The 19065-nt window shown below is 41.3% G+C and overlaps 1 long non-coding RNA gene across 1 annotated transcript in view; it reads right to left on the reverse strand.

The window, feature by feature from the left end:
- LOC138153492 (uncharacterized) overlaps window positions 1-19065 on the reverse strand; it is a 604705-nt gene that overhangs the window by 438203 nt on the left and 147437 nt on the right. The gene's annotated exons all lie outside the window — the stretch shown is intronic.

Consider the following 19065-nt stretch of genomic DNA (forward strand, 5'->3'; position numbering starts at 1 on the left):
AGACAGTTGAGAACAAGACCCAGAAGGTAGGAATGGAAAAGGGGATAGGGAAGAGGAGGAAAGGATATTCAGGGCTGGGGGACTGGAAAGGGGCACTGAAAGAAGAGGTGGGAAGGTGCCAAACACAAATTTCTAAGACTTCACACTTTGTTGGATTCTGCCTGCAGGTTATTCAAAAATCCTCAAAATTAATTCTCTCGCATTCCTAGAAATCCACTGGCGAAATAGTCAGAAATAATAACAGCTCTAGTCAGAGCCTTCTGCTGCCACATGTATCACTTAGCCTTGTGGTAATGTCCTGGGTCCCATCTTATGTTTAACAAGCAACCAAGAGCTCGGTGAGCAGAACTTCCCCACCCCATTAGTAATATCTCAACACCTTCCAGGGGCCTTCAAAAATAATACAGGTGTGCTCTAGAAGTAATGAAACTAACTCTGTCGATCCATAAGCTCTTTTTTCCTTTTGACAGTTTCAAGATAATTTGCAATTGTCAAAGTACCTGGCATGTATTTGTTGAAAATAGATATTTGTGTTCTCCCAGACCAGTAATCAGATAGGCAAGTAGATGGAAAGGAGAGGAGGTTCCTTTTAGAAGTCTGGACACTTAGCAATTTGGGGATGGTTTGGGTTGGGGAGTTCTAATGAGGACAGTGATATTTATGCTAGTTAAAAGTTCTGGGAATTTCTCCCAAAAAGCCTAAACATAGAACATATCTTAATCAGAACAATCTGATTCTGATTCTATTTTATGAGTCTTCTCCAGGAATGTTCATATATTAAATAAATAATACACAAGCCTCCCTAGTAGCAATAACAGCTACAAAGAATAATAATTCTGGTATCGAAAAGCAGCTTGACCCAGCGACTAGACAAAAAGCTTCCCCCAAGTCAGGACTACCTGAATTCACCTGTCTGACAAAAGTTGGCTCAGTGACCCTGAGCAATTCACTTAGGCTTTATACTATAAATTAATTGCAGAGCAGAAAGAAAGACTTTAAATTGGAGAACAGACATGCTCTCTCTATGTAAAGGGAGTTTCCATACTGGGAAAAACTATACCAAAGAAATCACTGGTCCAGGCTCCCTTTTTCCTCAAATTTCTAGATCACATGTGTATATTACTGCAACATTTAGAAAGTGCATCACACACATTATCTTGTTTGATCCTTCCAGAAAAGCAGTAAGGTTTTATCTCTATTTTGCAGATAAGAAAGCTGAGACCCAGGAAACTTGCCTGTGACTTGCCCAGGGTCACATAAGCTAGTATCGGAGGTGCAACCAAGATTCAGGTCATCCTGACTCCAAGCATTCCTGCAACTCTAAACTCTGGCTCTCTCTATGGAGATGGGGCTGCCAAGTCTCAAAAAGTAAGGCAGGCATTAAATAGTTGAGCAGGGTTATATTGAAGTTGCCCATGACCTTGGTGTCCAGAATACTTTCCTTCCCCTCCTCATTTCCCCCCACCCTCTAAGAGGCAACTGAACTAATCAATCAAGATATCCAATATTTACCAATGTGTTTCACAGAACAGTTAGTATGAGGAAACCAAGCAAGAGACAATTCAAGATAAAGAGAGCGACAGGAATAAAATATTCTCTACTAATTTATACCACAGGGTACTTGGCAGCTAGGTGATACAGTAATAAGGGAATAATAAGGGCTTGGAATCAAGAAGACTCATCTTTCTGAGTTCAAATTTGGCCTCAGACACTTAAACTAGCTAGGTGACTGTGGGAAAGTCACTTTAACCCTATTGCCTTGGTTTCCTGATCAGTCAAATAAGTCGGAGAAGGAAATGCCAAACCATTCCATCCTTGTAAAGAAAACCTCAAATGGGGTCCCAAAGAGTTGGACACACCTGGTGTAAGGGTTATGGGATTTAAAGATCTTCCATGCCCCATTGGACTTGCTGACGTAGCAGGAAGGGGAGGAGCAAAAGGCAGCGGAAGCCAAACTAGAGTTCCTGCGGTGGCTAGTGGTGGCAGCGACGGTGGCAGTGGCAGCGCGAAGCCCTTTTTAAGTCAGCCAGAATTTCTGCTAAGGACTCCTGCTGAGGACTGCCAGGGGCCGGAGCTGCTGGGAGAGCGCTTCCTGGACGCTGGGTGGTTGCTGTGAGTGGGGAGAGGAGGACCTTTGCCTGAGGTAGCCTATTCTGTTTTAAAGGCTTGAGAATGTGGGTGCTTTCTACTTTATCTACCTGTGCCAATTTCATAACTACTCTGATGGCTTTCACTTTCTGGTTTTGGGACTCAGTCTTTTGGTATCTTAATAAATTTTCTAGCTTATTGCCCCATATGGCAAGCATGATGTATTTTGTGATGGATAATTATATCAGCATATCTGTAATTTCCATAGGCATTGTGAATATGGCATTGCTGATACACCTGGATTGACTGAACAACTCCAGAACCAGACCTGGATTTCTCCAGTCCTTATTTCTCTTTCTGGAATCAGCTAGCCAAGCTTTTAAAGATGGATTTGGCCATCAAAAACATTACTGATGAGTTGGAACTATTCCCCAAAGTCACACTAACCCCATTTATAGAGCAACTGGGGAGAACTTTCTAAAATCTGACCATCATCCTGCTGGCCTGATGCTCTCTGGGAGTCTCCCCAAATGTTCTTCTGCTACTTCTCCAGTGGTTCTAAAAATAGCAGAATGACTTGGTGCCTGGTACAGTTGCTGTTTGCAAAAGTGTTCACTTTGCATTGAGCCTGCCTGCCTGCCTCAATTACTATTTCTCTGCAGTCACTTGGCATCCCCCCTATTTCTTGCTGCATCAGCTTTTTGTAATAGTGCTGGTGCTGGAGGATAATTCTGGGACTGCTGTTTATAGGAACTTGTTCTCTCTCTTTTTTTTCTCTCTCTCTCCTGCTACTGGGGGTTCATACTCTGAAATAGCCCAGAGGGGAATTCACTGTGAACCTAAGAAATATATATCCTAGAAATGATTAACATTAGCTTTCATTGAGTCTATTTACATTTCTGTAAATAGAATTATTTATTTAATTTTTAAATTAAATTTAAATTAAATTAAATAGAATATTATTTAATTACAGAATTCTTTAAATTACATGCTAAAAAAAACTGGGACAATTGGGTGAAAAAGGAAAAATGTAAGATGATAAATGGCTCAGTTCTCTTGCAACCTGAAGTAATCCCTTGCTCAGAATTATAGACTGTTCAAGCAGGAAGGAAATTTAGAGATAATCAAGCCCAATCTGCTTATTTTTCAGTTATAGAAGAGAACTGGGGGCCCAGAAAGGAGAATTGAATTGGCAAAATTAGTGGCTAAGCCAAGACTAGAACCCAGGTGTCCTCCCCTTCAGTGTAATGCTTTTCATGTATCTTGTCTCAGTTTCACCTTAAAACTCAGAATCTCTTCTTTTCCTCCCTCACCTTCCCTAAACATTGACTTTCTCTATGGTCTTGAGCAGTTTACCAGTCTTCTGGACCTTGATTTCTCCTTTGAGATGGATTAAAATAATCCTCACCTATCCCCTATCTCACCTGTATAATACAGGGAAGATAAAATAATCCTGAGGAAGGTGCTTTCAGGATTAAAAAGAATTAAGGTCAAGGTATATGTGGAATAGGGGAAATGACTCCTCATTTATAGGAAGAAGGAATTGGACAAGACAGCTTCTGATGACCATTCTAACTATGGAGAGTCTATGTCTGGGGAACAAGCAGGATTTGAACCAAGGTTCCTGAACCCCCTATCCTTCCAATGCATATAGAAGGACCTCTGTGACAGTCTAGTAAAAACCACAGACCTCATAGGGAAAAAATGCCTTTAAATAATGAAAGGAAATGCTAAGTTTCAGTTACAGGTAGTGGAAAACAATGAGATTTTTTTCCCAACCAAACTCACTTAAAATCCATCCACAGACCCTAGGTTAAGAACCTCTGATCTAAAAGGATTAAAGAGCCAATTTATGCATAGGCAGAGCAGCAGTTGCCTAAGGGTATGATTTGAAAGGTGGTTCTTTCCTTCCCTCAGGACTCCTTCCCTTTCAGCTGTGGGAATGCTGGAAATACCTGAGACAAGTTAGGTGGCACTGTGGATATATGCAAGATAATGGCAATCCAGGAGACCTAGGTTGTAATCCTGTCTTAGTCACTTTCTAGCTGTGTGAGCCTGGGAAAGTAATTTAACCTCTTTGACTCATTTTCCCCCATCTAGAATAATGGGGCCTTCCTCACAGGATTCTTATAAGAATCAAACGAATTTAATATGTAGAATGTGACATATTATTTCTGATATTCACTCCTTACAGATTGGGAATCAATGCTAGATTGTAAACTCCTTGTGAGTAGAGATTGTTTCACTTATTGTATACACACACACACACACACATCCATAGCATCTAGCATAGTATTTAGCAAATAACAGGTGCTTAATGAATATTTGCTAATTGTTGTCCTCCCCTTCTCTCCCCTCCCCTTCCTTTCCCTTCCCTTCCCACACCTTTTGTCAGTGTTTGGCACTGCTGCATCTCAGTAGACCATGTTGGCTCATCCCTCTCATCAATCAATCAATAAGCATTTACAAAGTGCTTTCTAGGTTGCAGTCCCTATGCTAAGTAATGGGGAAACAAAGATTGAAGAGAAAATAGTTCCTAATTCCAAGTACCTTCTGTTTTCATTTCTGGAAAAGGGCTAATTAAGCCAGGTTCCTAATGGGTATTAGCTGTTTCCTAAGAGCTCCGGGTATGTCAGAAATACCATGCTCCCCGAGGAATAGAACATATGGTCATGGTGAAGTTTACTTTTGGGATACTATTACCTTCCCTTTCAGCAATCCTGCCCTCCCTTATTCTGGCTCCTTGCTGCTTCTCTATAAGCTAAGGGCCTCACTCCCACCCCCAGCCACACTGTGGAATCCAGGTGGGATCTGCCTTCCCACTTCAGGTAGTGACTGCCCTAAATTAATGACTTTTCCCTTGCTTGACAACCTGCTTCCTCCTGTCCTATCTATGATCATCTAGCCTGTGTCCCTAGAACCCATTAGGAATTGTACTCTGCTTATTAAGGTAAATGTCAAGTTAGGTAATAAACTAATCCCATCTAACATGTTAATGACTGACAGCTCCCTTCCTGCATAGGTATTTGCATTTTTAAAAGACTCCTAAAGATACTGGACTTGATAACCAAAGGATTAACCCAATGCCAGTGGAATTTTAGAACATGGGGAGGGGGGGGGAATCACTCAGTGTTGGGCAAAAAGATATTTTATACTCATTTGCATACTATTTTAAGGTTTAGGATCATAGAATCACAGAATTTGAGGTGGAAAGGAACTTATAGACTATGCAGTTCAACACCCATTTTATAAATAAGGAAGCTGAGGCCCAGAGAAGTAAGTAACATGCCAAGTAACAGTGCCAGAAGTGGGATTTGAATTCATATCCTCATGACTTCAAATCCAGTGTTCTTTCCACCATCCCATGATGCCTCCTACTTGTGAATCAATCAGCTAACAGGCATTTATTAAACACCTATTATATGTCTAATACTGTGCCTTTCAGATTCTTACACACAAAAACTCTGGCCCTATGGTGGCAATCCCTAGATTAAAGTTGGTCATGCCTAGTTGGTTCATTTGAAATTGAGCTCCCATTGGAGTCTTCAGTCCCTGTCATTCTTCTTGATTCCCAGGGGCCTTTGCGGAAGTTGTGATTGCTATTGTCCTCTCCTCTCTTCAGAGAAGCATCTGGGTAGATGGGACATTCCAGGTATCTCACTGGTTACCACAGCCGAGATCCCAACATCCAGCAAAGGAGTAATTCCTATGTTCAAATGAAGACAGTGACTGATTTCCTTAAGGGAGGTTTAAAAGTTCCCACTGGGTCAAGGTTAGGAAGAGATAACAAGAAATATGCATGGGAACCATGAACCACAGGAAATCTTATCTCTTCGAAATATATGCGCACAGACATATATGCTGCAATTCTGAGGGTAGGTAAAGACTCGTATTCTGATGTTCGGTTAATGAGTTCAAGATTTTGTTTTCGTTGTTTTATTTTGCATGTTAGAAAAAGGAAGCAGGGCCTGGATCTGCATCAGGTTGTTATGGGTATTTTGAAATGATCATTCTGTACCATTGGCCACTCACTTTTATCCTTGGATTTAATAGTCAGGTCTCTTCCTGCTCTAATTTATGATTCCATGATCCTTTACATCAATCTCAATCCTACTTATTCAAGACTTAGGTCAAATCACATTTCTTCCATGAAACCTATCTGGACCACCTCAGCTTTTAGTGATGCCTCTCTCCTCTGATCTCTAAGTGGGCTTATTTGTACTTCTCATTCTACCTTATTATTCATCTTCTGATAAAATATTTTCCCCTTTCACTATTTGCCTTGTTGCTTCAAGCAGGCTAAAAGCTCTTTGAGGGCAAGAGCCATATCTGTTATCTTCAACATTACCTAACACCAGGCTAGGAACATATTTGAAGCTAAATAAATATTTATAGACATGAAGGATCATAACATAGGATAACCTTAGGGGTTATCTAATCCAACCTTTTTAATTTTACAGATAAGGCAACTGAGGACCAGAGAAGTTAAGTGATTTGCTCAAGATCACACAAGTGACCAATAGCAAAGCCAGGATTCAAACCAAAGGCCTTGGATGCTAAATCCAACATTCTTACCAAGATACCATAATTTTGTGGTCGAGATTTTGTGTGGATTGACACTTCATATCTTCCTTTTTGACTAAAAAAAGTAGACTCAGAACTGGCCAAGATCTCCACAGGGGTCATCTTGCTCATCTCTCTACCTCTATATAGCTTTTCCCTAAACCTAAAGGCCTAAATGGTGTTCTAAACCACCATAGTGGTGTTCTCTGGAAGAATGAGCAGGTACATCCTGGAGTGCCTGATCTGAGTACAGGTAACATTAAATATGACTAAGTTGCTTTCAACTGAACATTTCAGACGGGTTCTCCCCCAATCTTACCAGCCATCAACATCACTGCTTATATGTCTGCTTCTGAACTCATTGTTACAAAGTGCCCATTTCCTACCAGCGACTTCCCAGTCCTGGAAATCTGCCAGCATCTCCTTTCAAATCTTTTTTACAACTGGCATTTCAATCAAGTTATTTATTCACCTAATCAAAAAGTAAATAATGTATACAATTTTGAGACTTCAAAGATCCCATCTCCTGTGGGGGCAGGGAAGAAGGAGAAGGATATAAATGAGCCCATAGATTTTACTGATGGGGAGAATCTCTGATGGCCCAGCAGTCTGCTGTTCATTAAAGTAACAACAACAACAAAAACCCTCAAGTGAGTCATGCAGGAATGTAGTCTCTTGGAAACAAATACCATTTTTAAAAGGTCAAATGGAATGGACAAGGCAAGACATATGGCCCAAATGGCTAAGGTGCTGTCACAGCCTTGCATAATGTCATAAGAAAAACAGAAGGTTATGAGGCATAAGGAGAACCATCTGCTGCTCTGAGGGTGGCTGGAAAGGTCGGAGACCACCATCTCCAGGAGCAAGTCCACAGGAGCCTTATGCTGTGTGTACAAAGCACGGCACACTCAAGCAAGATGTATTCACACACGTGTACAGTACTTAGTGTTGTTTGCTTTCTTCTTGGTCTGCTGAGAAAGGCAAAGGGGTTTTTTTAGCTTCTCATTTTCCCCACATGTTACACCATCCAACTAGATTTGTCCCCCTTGTCCAGGGTCCCATGCTCTGGATTTATGTTTCCACTCAAAAAGCCCTTTATTAAAAACAAACAAACAAAAAACAACCCTCTTTCTAGCTAGCAAGTAGACAGCAGAACAGCTGCTATTAGTGACTGATAGTGACTTCATACACTTATCCCTATAAGGGATATTTGCATTTTAATAAGTGACTTTGCTTTTGTAACCAGGCTCCAGAGCATATTTGTGTAGACTCATCATAATTATAGTCCAAAGGGAAAATATGGGTTCCTCTCACTTGGTGGGGAAGGATGGAGAGTTCTGGGTAGCAGGATACACTTCCTGCCCACCTGGCACTCCATCGAAGCACCCAGAGCTCATAGCCTATTTATATTTTAGCTAAGGAGAATATTTATGGAAATTCAAGATTTAGCAAAGGGTGAGTGGGGGCAAGGTTATCCTGTGGAGAGAAGGGAGAAGAAATTACCCACTTTTTGCCTTTGGGATTATGAGGCTTATGAGATGAATGAATGAATAAAGAATTTATTAAGTACTTACTAAGTGCTGTGTTAAGCACTGAGGATGCAAAGCGAAAAAAAAAAAAACCAGTCCCCAGTCTCATTCTAATGAGAGAGACAACAGAAATGGAAGGTTTTGGCTTCAAATCAGATGGCAAGCTTCCATGGTCCTTAGGGTGCAACAGCAAAGCAGATGGTAATGTCTCTTCTTTGATGTCATTTCTACCAATGAAATTATATCAGCTTCTGATGGTGAACACTTCCAAGGACCTTGGTGGCAAGAACTTTCTTTTCCTGGGTCATCAAAAGATGTGTCTGTAGTACCTGCAGGAGCAATTGCCAGGCTTCATCTCTCTAGGGGTTGTTTGCTAGGATGATGACTCTGGATGCCGGATTGGAGGCAATGCTGTTCCCAAGGCTCTTAGGTTTAGATCCTGGGCTGTCTCCATCAGGATCTGAGAGAAGAGAGTGGTCTAAGTGGTTGTGTTGGTGTGACATGTCTGGCATGGGTTGTCTTATGTCTCTCTCTATTTCTTTTTTGGGTTTTTTTTGGGGGGGGCAATTTTGGGGTTGACTTACCCAAGGTCACACAGCTAGTTTTTGTGTTAAGTGTCTGACGCTGAATTTGAACTCAGGTCCTCCTGACTCCAGGGCCAGTGCTCTATTCACTGCGCCACCTAGCAGCCCCTTTATGTGTCTCTCTCAAGTTGCCTTGCTGCTCCAAGGCTTGCGATTTCTGTGAGTGGAGGTCAAGTGACTGCCCCTGAGATGGCTGGCCCTTCTCCACAGGAACCAGCTTCCCTGACTGATGGCTTTGGGCTAGGGCTTGTGGTTTAGGGAGGGCTACAAATCCCAGGTCTACTGTGATCTTCCTAGTGGTGGCATTTTGTCAGAAGTGGTTACTGGTAGTGATGAAAAAGGTGGATCTCTTCACCATAATTTTTCCCCCTCAATGCTGTTATAATCATACATGAGCCTCACGTCTCCTTTTAGTACCAGCTATTAGAGCTCTCTTTTCTCCCCTGTCTCCTGAAGTCATATCCCTATTACCAGTAGGATAACTTCCCCCAAAACATGGGGCCAGGAACAATGAATGAAATTCCCCATAGGATGTTTGTGAATAGGGGAACTATTCTTGGAGTAGTCAGGGGCTTCCCAGAGCCTCATCCAATGACAACACTCATTTACCTGCCTGCTCTATGTAACTATAAGGCCCATCCCTGAGGGAATTTGTCTCACCTTTTCTGTGAGGGTTGGGCCAACAAATTTTCATTACAGAAGACAGATGATAATGGATTTATCCTAAATTCCTTTCCCCTCTATTAAGCATGAATTAAAACCTCCTTTCCCATTGCAGAATGTCAAAGTTTGTCAAAATAGGCATTTTTTTTCCAACTAGTGGACCCAAGAGGCAAAGTAAGTGAGAGAAAACTGGACTACGAATCTGAAGACCTGAGTCCAATCTGAGCTGTGCTACTTACTAGCGTGTCCTTGGCCAAGTTACTTAATAATCTGAGGTTTGCAAAACACTTTTATATATTATTTCATATATTTATTATTGCAAATACTATTTAATTTGTTGTTGTTATTATCTCTATCTAAAACAGGAAGAAAAGTGGTTCCTAGAGAGGTATCTTGCCCAGGACCACCCAGCTAACAAGTCTGTTAGGGGGAATTCAAATCCAGGTTCTCCTGATTTCAAGGTCAGTGTTCTTACCACTATACTATGATGCTCCAATAGCATTTGAACCTCACAATACTATAAGGTAGTTACTATAGATATTGTTTTATTTCCCCCATGTTACAGGTGAAGAAACAATCTGAAAAAGACTAAGTGACTTGTCCAGGGTCATAGAGCTAGCTAGTTAAGAGTCAGCAGTGGGATCTGAACCCAGATACCTCTGACTCCAAGTCTAGTCTTCTATCCCTTTATGTCAAACTGTGGAATTGATGGCAGAATCATGTTTGTTTCTAGTGCATGCTCAACAAATATTTGAAGAACGAATAAGTGAATTAATAAACAAACTTCCTGCTGAAATAGGTAAAATACTTACCAGAACCTGTGTGCCCTTCTGTCTCCATAAACCTGAATCAAAGCTCTGCCAAATACAAGTCTTGCCCAGATGAAAGTGATACCTCCCTACTGGGATTTCTCAGGGTAATTTGCCTAGATATCCTTGCTTTTACACTTATCTTACTCTTTCTTGGATCAGAGTTATTTGGTAATATGCGTCCACTCTGCCCCCATTAGAGTTGAAGCTCTTTGAAAGCTGGGCCACCCAGATGCTGTGCTCCCCTGTAATCGAAGTTTTGGAACAAGGCTGAAACAGGTGGATCATTGAATTGGCAATCCTGAGCTCCAGGGATCTGTCAACTGGGTGTCTGAGCTAAGCCAGGCTCTAATATAGCAGCGTCTGAGAGCAGCTTCTAAGGAGGGACAAGGATTCCAGTCCAGGCTGCAAACACAGCCGATCGAAGCCCACTTGCCGATCAGAAAGGGACTTTAGATGTCCTCTAGTTCAACTTTCTCATTTTAAAGATAAGAAAACCAAGACTCCAAAGGGACTTGCCCAAGATCACTCAGCTATCAAGTAGCAGATTGTTGTTTTTAATCATTTCAGTTGTTGGACTCTTTGTGACCCCATTTGGGGTTTTCTTGGCAAAGACACTGGAGTGGCTTGCCATTTCCTTCTCCAGCTCGTTTTTATGGAAGGAAATTGAGGCAAACAGGGTTAAGTGACTTTACCCAGGGTCACACATCTAGTAAGTGTTGGAGACCAGATTTAAACTCAGGAGAATGAATCTTCCTCACTCCAGGGCTGGCACTCTGTCTACTGTGTCACCCCACAGAGCCTTGATACAAATTCAGATCTAGACTCTAAATCTGATGCTTTTGCCAGCCTATCACCTTTGCTTCATCCCCTGTTCTTGATTGCTGTCCTCTCTGTGCCCTGCCCCTTCTCCACCTTCTGGTTTTATGCATCTTTTATTTAGTATCTTTGTTAGTCTCTCTGCTAATATGGCACCATGAGCATTTCTAGGAAATGGAATTTTTCTTTGTAGATTTTTAGGAGAAAAGCAAGGAACTGGAGAAGGATGGGAAGGTGGGGGGGGGGGAATAGGATGCTTCTTCTAGGAGGACTCTGTGTTCTTATCACTTTTCTCAAGGAAGCAAATACCTGAGCACTAAAATCATAACTACATTGTAAAAAAAGATTATGAATTGGAATATCCCCAAATATGGGATGGATTTGAAGTGATGTGGAGCTGAATTTCAACAGGATAGCATCAAATAAAATAGCAATTTCTATATATGTGACCAAATATTGAGTCACTCTGAAGGCTTTATGAGCAATGAACTTACTCATCCCCCTTTATAATGAGGGGAGAGCAAGGTATTATTTTTCTCTTGCTCCCTGACTCGAAGAATATTAGATCTTTAGGGGACAACACATCATAAGCAGTGTGAGACAGTGTTGCCAAATGGGAAGAGCTCTATCACTCCAGGAATTATAAAACCTTAATTCTGGAGAGGAAAGAGACATAAATAGGACTGGGCTGAAAGGGACCCAGAGATCATCCGGGAAAGTTCAGTAGTTGCTTTGACAGATGAGGAAACTAAGAGGTTAATCAACTTGTTCCAGGACACCCAACAACCTTGTTTCCAAGAGAATTAAGTCCCTTGCTCCCAGCTCAATGCATGTCTCACTAAACCTCAGTGTGGGTTTTAGTGTGTTACAGCTCTGTCTGTAACTGATGGTATGACCTTGAGCAGGGGTCCTCACCACTGAGGCTCAGTATATATGTTCAGTCATTTTTCAATTGTGTCTGACTCTTCACAACCCTATTTGGGGTTTTCTTGGTAAAGATACTACAGTGGTTTGCCATTTCCTTCTCCAGTTCATTTGACAGATAAGGAAACTGAGGTATGCAGGGTTAAGTGACTTTCCTAGGGTCACACTGCTAGTAAGTGTCTGAGACAGGATTTGACTCAGGAAGATGATTGCTTCTGACTCCAGGCCCTGTAATCTATCTACTATACTACTTAGCTGCTCCAAGGCTCAATACACTGTTATGAGGTGGAAAATGAAGAAGATGATCCCTAAGGCCATCAACTCTATGATTTCCGCCCCCCCCCCTTAGCAATTAAGTTTTCTGGTCCTAAGTCTCTAGCAATCACTCCCAACAGCAAAATAACTTGATTTTGCTGTTGTTGTTGTTTTTTTTATTATAGAGGAAGACAAAATGAAGAATAGCACTAAAACTTGGCTATTTCTTTTCTTCTGCTATCAAAGACCAATTAATTATCTCCCTCCCTTGCTGTTCCCCCTGCCCCCACCTCTATTCTCTATCTGCAAACATTACCCAACCTTAGCCTTCTTCTCTTTGTTCTCCTCTATTAGAACTACTTCATTGAATTTATCCATTCTCACAGCTGCAAATATTACCTCCTTATGAATCAATCCTGCAACTGAAACTCCAGCCCCAATTTCCCCACCCTCTCCTCATTTAGACAAGCCTCTAGTCCTAGGACTCCAGACACCAACCAGATGTTTTCCATTGGATGTCTCACTGTTGCTTCTAACTCCATATATCCAAAACTAAACTTACTATTTCCTCCCTAAACTGGCTGTCCTCCACGACTTCTCTGCCTCTGTCGATGGCACCAACATTGTCCCAGACACAGAGGCTCCAAGCCAAGGAGTAGTCAACTTTGACTGTTCCCTTTCCCATTTCCCTCTTTCTTAAAATGACCACACAGCCTGAATTCTCTGGAACTCTCCAGGTGTCAAATATTCTGTCCCATTGTCTCCCAGAAACCTTTAGATTTTTCCATAAATTCCAGTATTTCATCACACAGCAAATGAATGGAGACAAAATGTGTTAAGGTTAAAACATAACTTACAAAGAATTTGAGAGTCACAAAAAGATGGAGAATCAAAGGCTGAATAAATATCACAATTATTCACCATAACGCACATATCCTGGCCCATATCCTGCTAATGGCTATTTATGTAGAGGGCATGCATGTGCCTTGGGTTTGCGTATTATGGGTGGGATGACACAGCATAACAAAGGCAATGATTGGCCATAACATTTCTATTTGGAAAGTCTGTAAACACTGTTCCTGATTGTGAAGGAGGATAATATCAGATGAGGGGATCAGGAAAAGTTTAATTCAAACATGGTGCATCTTGAAGGAAGAGAAGGGCTCTATGAGGTGCAGGTGAAGAAGGAGTAAATTCCAAGCATCGGAGATAGCCAGTACAATGCGACAGACATGGGAGATGGATTGCCATCTGTGAGAAACAAGGAGAAGGCCAGTTTGGCTGGAGCACAGGATGGGGAGGAATGTGTACAAAGCTGGAAAGACAAATTGGAGTCACGTTGTGTAAGGATTAAAAACCAAACACAGGATTTATATCGTATCTTAGAAACAAGAGAGAGGAAACCACTGGTGTTGATCGAGTAGAAGAGCTATATGGTTGTTTGCAGTCAAGGAAAATTACTTTGGCAGCAGTCTAGAAAGGACTTGCAGTGGTGAGAGACCTGAGACAGGGAGGCAAACAAGGAGGCTACTGCTGTCATCTGAGAGGTGATGAGGACCTGAACTAAGATGGCAGCTGTTCAAGTATAGAGGGGGTCAACCACAGGAGACATTATAGGGGTAGAAAAGGCAAGATTTGACAACTTATTAGGGATGCGATGATAGCTAGCCTAATAAAACCAGCTAGCAATTGTTTAGAATTTCAAGTTTTACAAAACACTTTACAAATATCTCATTTTATTCTTCCAACCACCATGGATAACATCAATGGACAAACATTATTAATAATCCTCATTTTTCAGATGAGGAAACTGAGGCAGAAATCAAGTGACTTGCCTAGGGTCACACAGGTTGAAAGTGTTTAAGGCCAAATTTGAACTCGTGTCTTCTTGAATCCAGGTCTAGTGTCCTATCCACTGTGCCACCTAGATGAGGGAAAGTGAAGTTGTAGAGGTTAATGTTGAGGTTGTAAACCTGAGATGGCAGTGCCTTTGTTAGAAATAGGGAAGTTTGGAGGAAGGAAGAGTTTTAGAAAAACGATAATGTTTTAAACACCTGTATTTGAGATGTCTCCAGGATATTCATTTTGAAATGTCCACTAGTCAATTGGTGATTTGTAACAGAAGCTCAGGGCAGAGACTAGGGATTAGATTGTTGTTGTTGTACAATTGGTCATTTATCTCTGACTCTTCCTAACCCTGTGGACTACCTGTCCACGGAGTTTTCTTGGCAAAAATATTAGAGTGGGTTGCATTTCCTTCTGCAGTTTTTTGCAGGTAGGGGTTAAGTGATTTGCCCAGAGTCACACAGCTAGGATATATGAGAGGTCACATTTGAACTCTGGTCTTTCTGATTCCAGGCCTAGCTGCCCCTGGGGGCTGCATACACATACAAAAATGTGTGTGTGTGTGTGTGTGTGTGTGTGTGTGTGAAAGATCCCCATAGAGACAAACCCCCACCAGAGCTGTTGAGGTTACCAAGAGAGTTAGTGCAAAGACAGAAGAAAAGGGCCTGAGCAAAACCTTGGTAAACACCCTCATTTAATGATATGGATAATAGGCCAGAAAAGGCAAAAGAGAAGGGAGGTGTCAGACAAGTAGGAAAACTGGGAGAGAGTGATAATATGAAAACTCAGAGGAGAAAGGGTGTCCCGGAAGAAAATCTCCAACAGTATCAAATGCAATCAGTTGAAAATGATGAGGACCGAAAAACGAAACCATCAGATTTAACACTTAAGAAATCTCCTTCTCTTGCCATCCCCACAGGATATACCTGGCACAAGGCTGGGCAAATCATGAGATCCTGTGTCCAACATACTTTGTCATTCTTCTTGCAATGTAACATGTTTATGAGTCATTGGAATCCTAGTCTCCAAAAAATTAAATTTGTCTCACTCAACAGGTAAGAGAGGGAGAGTCACATTTTGTGCATAAACACGCTGCAACATTTTATCACTGAAGTTGTGCAGGAGCAGTAAGACATTAAAGAGAGCTACATAACAGGGATAAGTATTGTCATTATTGGGTGGCTACAAATGTTGCTTTCTGATGCCTCATTGGGGCATAAAGGTGCTTAAGGCTCTCAGACTCTTCTGGAAGAACACAAACCCTATAACTGGGGTGAGGAAACCTGTAGCCTTGAGGCCACATGTGGCCTTCTAGATCTTTAAGTGCAGCAGTCAAAAGGCCGAACTTAAGGATCTAGAAAGCCACAGGTTCCCCACCACTGCCCTAGAAGATCCTACCAAACTGGAAAGATAGTGAGCACGGGCCCCACACTGTAGTGGATGCATCATCCAAGGACCAAGCTAACTATGATGTGTGCATAGGCTCATCCCCAGCTGAGATTAGAAAACAGAAATTCATAGTGGAAATAGCTATTACCACTTCATAACTTTCAGTTCAACAGACCATGTATATGAACAATCAACAGACATTTAAGTCCTCCTGTGTGCCAGGCAATGAGCATGTCTGTTCAGAAGCTTATGTTCTAGAAGAGTGGAAAAGGTGATACCATTTAAGCAGATAAAAATATGTGTACAAGTGTACATGTGTGTACAAGTAAATGTGATATAATTTTGGCATAGAGGAAAGCACTAGTTTCTGGAGACAAAAGACATGGGAACTGGGAAAGGCCTTTGTACTGAGGCTAGAGATTTGAAGGAGGCAGAAAGGAGGAGTATTTTTTTACAAGCAAAGAAAGCTAATGTAAAAAAAATACACACACAATATACATGCATACACAAATACACATATATACACACATATACATGTACGTATATATACATATACATACACACAAGCAGCAGATAGGAACCTTAATCTTATGTGTGAGGAACAAGAAGGCCAGTTTGGCTGGACCCAAGAATATACAGGAAATGTTGGCTGGAGGCAGACTGCGAAGGACTTACAATGCTAAATGGAAGAGTTTTTGTTTCATCTCTGAGAGAGGTAAAAGGGGTCTCTGAAGCCCCTTGAGGAGGGCAGTGATATTGTTCAGGCTTGCACTTTATAGTTATTATTTCAGCAGCAGTGTGGAGGATAAATTGGAAAAAGAACAGACTTGAAGTCGAAAAAGCAATTTGAAAGTTATTGCAAAACCCAGACAAGAGGTGATATTATGTGCAAGATGCTGTTAAAACCATGCAAAAAAACAAAAAGTAAAAAGTACCTGCCCTTGTGGAACTTACAGTCTACTTGGACTAAAGTCTGTAACATTCTTTAAAGATACTCTTTTTTCTGATTCTTCCCACAGCCCTGGGCGTTCCATAGGATGTGAGCCCCTGGAGAGCAGGGCTATTTCATTTTTAAGTTTGAATACCAGCATCTGACACAGTTCTTGGCATATGGGGAGAGCTTCATAAATACTTGATGTCTGATTGACAATACCATATTTGGCCTTTGAACAGTAATGGCATTTATCCATCAAAACTCCTGTGAATACCTAAACTTGAGTTGCTTGATAATGGATCTATGAGAATTAGGAAAAGAAGATTCCAGAGGCATTTGATGCAAAGAGAAGGGGAACAGATTCCTCAATAGCTTTTGGAAAGCATAGAAGAGTGGAAGTTGTGGGGTAATGGGATAAAAAGCTAGCTTCAGAGTCAAGAAGGCCTGGGTTCAAATCCCACCTTTGACATACTAGCTGTGTGATGTTGTCTAGTTGTTTCAGTTGTGTTCAATTCTTCATGACCCCATTTGGGGTTTTCTTGGCAAAGATACTGGAGTGGTTTGCCATTTCCTCCTCCAGTTCATTCTACAGATGGGGAAACTGAGGCAAACAGGATGAAGTGACTTATCCAGGGTCACACAGCTAGTAAGTGTCTGAGGTTGAATTTGAACTCAGGTCTTCCTGACTCCAGGGCAGGTGCTATATTCACTGTTCCAGCTACTTGCCTAGGCAAATCACAACCTCTCAGTGTCCCAGGCAACTCTCTCAGAGGATGAATTATGGAACTGTCTATACTGGTGAAGAAAGTTTCCCCACCCCAAGAGTTTCCTACATGTTTGAAATCACAGGTGAGGACTAAATATTTTTAAAGGTGCAAATGTTTGATTCCAGTTCTGTTCAGTACCCAGAGAAGTGAATCTCTAAAAGCAAATTTGGAAGCCCAGGAAACAGGCAGTTAACAGGAAGTAGGGGAATATCAATGAGAAGGGAATGGGTAAACATTTATTCTGCCTATTTGTAATGCCATCTCGGCTGCCTGGACCAGAGAAAGAACCATATCAAACTCAGCACAGTAAAACCATTTCAAAGGGATTCAATCTAATTTTCTAGCTTGGCTCAATGTGCCCCTGAGGAATAGGGCTCTATATGAGGGCCACTGGATTCATCAAATCCAAGGTCTTAGCAATATAGGAGTGACACACATATGTTACCAAGTACTGTGTCTTTTGAAAGGAAAGATCTAGGGCACCCACACCCAAGGGAAAGGTAGAAGGGTATTGGAGGTATGTCCTTTTGCTACTTCTATCACCACAGTGCAGAACCCTTCAACAGTTAGTTTCATTGACCTTCATACTCACAGGCCAAGGGTTGCAATCAAAGCTGCAGGATGTCTGGGCTGTGTGGACCCTGAGCTGGAGGACTGAATGTATAGTATGCTGGGAAACCTGAGGAGAGTACTAAGATTTCTCTCTGGCTAAGTAGACTGTAAAACGTGAAATTAACACATATTGTTTATTTCACGCTCTCAGCCTTGCCTACACAATAGCACAAATTAAATTCTGCACTAACCAGACTGAGTAATTATCCCACAGTATAGATCAGAAGGATTTCAGCTGATTGCTGTGGCAATACATCCATACTATTTATGTATGGCACAAAGTTATGGAAAATATTTTTGTAGCAATATTTTTTGTTAGATACATATATGTGTGTATGTATGTGTATATACATACACATACATACACACATATAGAGATATCTATATATGTATGCATTTCTTCTTCCTCTCTATGTATGCATGTATGTATGCATGCATTTATGTATTCTCTTTTGAAAAAAATAGCAGCTTTCTCTACATAAGAATTTTTACTGCATTAATACCTCTCATCTCCATCTCTAACAAACAAATTGACATACCATACATAGCATCATTCTGATGGAAATTAGAGCCTTGGCTTTTGTGTGGCAACTAATCTTAAACCAGCAACTGGTTAGGCATCTCCTGTAAGAAATATTCAATATGACATTTGCTAGCACCTACTATGTGCAAAAGCAGGGCATCCCAGCATCCTTGTTCCAAATTCTGTACAACTATGGACTCAGGCACCATAAGATAGAAGGAGTTCTAGATGAAGAGTTGAGAAGCCAGAGTTCTAATTCTAGCTTTGTCATTGATGCTCAGTGACTTTAGCCAAGACTTTCAGTAGCTTCTTCTGAAAACTTTAGGGTCTAGAGTAAAGATGATCCAGTTCCCTTCAACTCCAGCATCATATAATATCACCTATTATACTAATGACTTCAAAACCTGAAACAGCATAAGACTTCTGCAAGCTAAGTCTAATGTCTCTGTTCCAGGTTCTTTATATCTGTAGCATACATCCCTTCCTTTCCATTTCCACTTCCCTCATCCTGATCTGCACCCTGGTTACTTCAAGCCCGATCTATTGGTCTTCAAGCCAATCAGTTGGTCTTCTTGCCTATGGTCCTTTCCTCCTTCCAACCAAATACATCTTAAAGTAGTTCTTTTTCATTTTAATAAAATAGATCTAGAATGTGAAGGAACACCAGAGGCCAATCCCCTCATTCTATAGAAGAGGAAACTGAAGCCCAGGGAGATTAAATGACTTGCCCAATCTCATACAGGTATTAGTTGTCAAAAGCA

The sequence above is a fragment of the Petaurus breviceps genome, unplaced genomic scaffold, assembly GCF_028583685.1.
Source record: "Petaurus breviceps papuanus isolate PSGF00001 unplaced genomic scaffold, PetGlider_PUasm1.0 151, whole genome shotgun sequence".
Classification (NCBI taxonomy): Eukaryota; Metazoa; Chordata; class Mammalia; order Diprotodontia; family Petauridae; genus Petaurus; species Petaurus breviceps.